The sequence below is a fragment of the Athene cunicularia genome, assembly GCF_003259725.1.
Source record: "Athene cunicularia isolate RWA chromosome 21 unlocalized genomic scaffold, athCun1 chr21_part1, whole genome shotgun sequence".
Lineage (NCBI taxonomy): Eukaryota > Metazoa > Chordata > Aves > Strigiformes > Strigidae > Athene > Athene cunicularia.
This window is the reverse complement of record NW_020799127.1, coordinates 3,783,503-3,786,792: the sequence shown is the minus strand read 5'-3', so window position 1 is coordinate 3,786,792 and position 3,290 is coordinate 3,783,503.

Sequence of the window (3,290 nt, the reverse complement as noted above, 5' to 3'; positions counted from 1 at the left end):
CCCCCCCCCCCGTTCATTGTTTAATGGATGTTTTCCTTTCAAGATTTTTATTTATAAAAATCTTCTTTTGTTTTCCAAAACCCAGGTTTTACGGGGAAAACATTCTGCCCTCAAATCATCATCTCCAGGCAAAGAAAAGCTGCTTAAGATGTTACCCATTTATTGCGCACACATACCTCTACATGGAGATTCTTAATCTTCACCCACCCAAGATTAAGGCAACGCAAATTATGAAATCGATACCAATACAGTCAGCAACATCTATTACAGTTTCAATGTTTTTGTTGTATTTTTTCTAAACTATTAAAGCAGTATGATTTTAATGTGATTGTTGTTGTTTATGCAATACAAATCCTCTGTTGTTTGATGCTGCGAGTACTTATGCAAATGCCCTCTTTTCCTTATAGAAACCCTTCCTTTGACACCTCATGTGAGTAAAGAAAATATTTGAGTGTTCGCAAGATGAGGATCCATTTATATTTAAGGCTCCATTACTGATCAGGAGGCAAAGAGTGTCCTTAAGGTGGATATAAATTATAGTTACACTAATTTTAAGGCCTTTAGTCTCTGTCCTAGTGATGTAGCAGAAGAGCTTTTGAATAAAGGAGAATCTTCTCTCACAGCAGTTTCAGTTCTTTTCTTTCATTAATCAAAACCTATCCTCTCTCTCTATATATATATCTATGTTTTCTCTCTATATGCATGTCTGAATACCTCTTTGAGGTTTAACACTCCTGCACCCAAGATTCAAACATAACAAATCAAAAATAATTTTGCAAGCAACTACAACAGGCATTTCCAGAAGTTACATCACATAACAAGTCATGCAATTAAACTTTAATGAAAAAATAAAAACAAAAACACCAAGCAGCCCCTAGTGCTTGCTTTGTCTTTCAAACAATCTATCATAAAAAAGCAGGATGTTAAAATGGAAGAACCTCTGACTAAAGCTGTGCCGTAAACAATTTTTTCCTAATGAATTCCACCTCTTTACTCCACTGAATCAGCAGAGCTGGATGGAATTTCTCTCCTCTCTTCCTTCTCTCTGTATAAAAGGATGTACTGCTGATAAAACTAGTAACCCATGAAGATCACTTCCCCGAGGTGAGATGCCTCCTGCCAGCATTTCTGCTCTCAGGGGGTTATAGTCTAACACCCTTCCTCCTCCCAGAGATGCAGGGCCTCATTTTCTGAGGTGGCCCCTTTAAACCAGCAGGACCTTCAGTATTGTAATGTGAGAGCTGGTGCAGGCAGGAATAACAGAATATGTCTTATGGCAACTAGAAATGTTCATGCACATGCATAATTCTCTTAGAAAAACTACAGACCCAGTTCTTCCAAATTTCTAAGCACCCGCAGCTTTGGAAGGCTTCAGCTGGAGTTGTAAGTCTTAAACACCTTTCCAAAATGGGTGCCTGAACCTCGACATTCTGCTCCTCTTTTATAACCTCACCCTCTGCTTACATTTTTCCACACCTGCAAATGATATCCCTTTAAAATCAAACCTTTTATTTCGCGTCTGCTGAGATCATATCATTTGATGAAAGGTAACTGTGGTTTACACAAGGACAAGAGAACAGAAAGAGGTTGTCATTTCCAGAATATTGTTTGGAAAGACAAAAAGGAAGCAGAACAAGGGTCACAGTTGGACCATGAAAGCCACTAAGACCCTGGACTAGAAGACACACAGACACAAACACTTGAGCAGTTCCATTGGCTCCAGTTCATTCACAGATACAGAAACAGGACTTAGCACAATGAGAAGTAGTAAATTCAAGCTCGCACAAAGTATGACAACTCCAGGCTTCCTCCATCTCTTACAGTTTTTTTCCTAATGTTTGGATTTTTGTATTTTCTACAGTATGTAACAAAACTAAATCTGAGATCAAGATTAATTTTAGAATGTTTGATAAAGTTTGTCACCCTTTATTTTTCCCACTTTAGCTCTTTAGGACAGTGACATAACCAGCTTGTTTAAGGTTTCAGTTTTCTTGAACTAGTCCCCTAAACCATTATATCTGGACTCTAGATACTGCAGAGGGAACCTGAAATAAATTTGAAATTAAAGTCAGTAAAATGCACAAGAAAAAAATAAATTGGGAAAGTGTCTTGGTCCTATTTTTGTCTTGAAGAATTTTTTCCCTCTCTGTGTAAAAAAGTTTGGTCTAATCCATAAAATTAGTCTTGTCCTTCCCTCCTAAAAGGGATTTCAGGTTTTAACTAAGACTGAGTTTCCTTAATGTATTTAAATGATGTCCAGTGAAACCTACATTTGGATAACTTTTTCATTTTTTACAGTTCATTGTATTGTATCACAAAATCAAAGGTCTGTCTATAAGAAAAGAATATTATCTCACAGCTACAGGGCACCTTTCCTCCCTGTGTTTCATGATAAGGTAAGGTCTGTGCCATGGAAATACAGCCAGCCACCTCTGAACAGGCGGCAGAAGACAGCACGGTCTGGTCAGCGGGAGGTGGGAACACAGCTTTGGTCAAAGGCAAAGGGACAGATTCACTGCTGAGGGAAGCTCCCTCCTGTGCAGGGAGCACGCTTATCCTTACAAATACCATTTCAGGAACACTCATAAATTATAAAATAATAAAAAAAGAGAAGCCCTAAAATCTCATATGACTATCTGCAGACAACTGCCAGTGCCATGTAACTGCTTCACAGTTTGGGGCAGAAACTAGGGGCTTGTCCTATAGGAAAGAAAGATGAGTAACCCTCTTTAGTCATTAGAATAAACACTGATTTATGTGAGAAGGCAGTCTGATCTTTCATTCTCAAAAGTGTCCCAAGGAAGAGCTGCAAGAAAACTATAGGGTAGCTCCTGGTTTTTAAAACAAATGAGAAAGACAGCCCAAGCGAGAATCAAAATGATAGTTACCAGAGGATGAAGAATTCCAGCCTGCCACTCTGTCCATATCTCCATGCCATCCCATAGCACAAAACAATGAAGCACAGCAAAATTATACAGATGCTGGCTTTCTAAATGTTTTTTGATTCAGAGGCTGAAGCATGGCAAAGTCTCCTCCTGTACAGATTTGCCACTAGCCAGAGCTCAGAAAGACTACTGTCCTTTTCCTATGCTTCTCCCCAGACCAGGCAGGAACCTTTTGCCTCCCCCACACCACTGTATATACTGGGGTTTCTCTTCTGTGCACCAGACTGAGTCCCCCAGCCCCAAACCTGCCACAGGTAAAAACAGGGCAACATATTTGGTCAGGGTGTAGCAGATGGCTGTAACAGCAAAGCACCATGCAGCGCTCTTCTGTAGTTTAAATTAAGC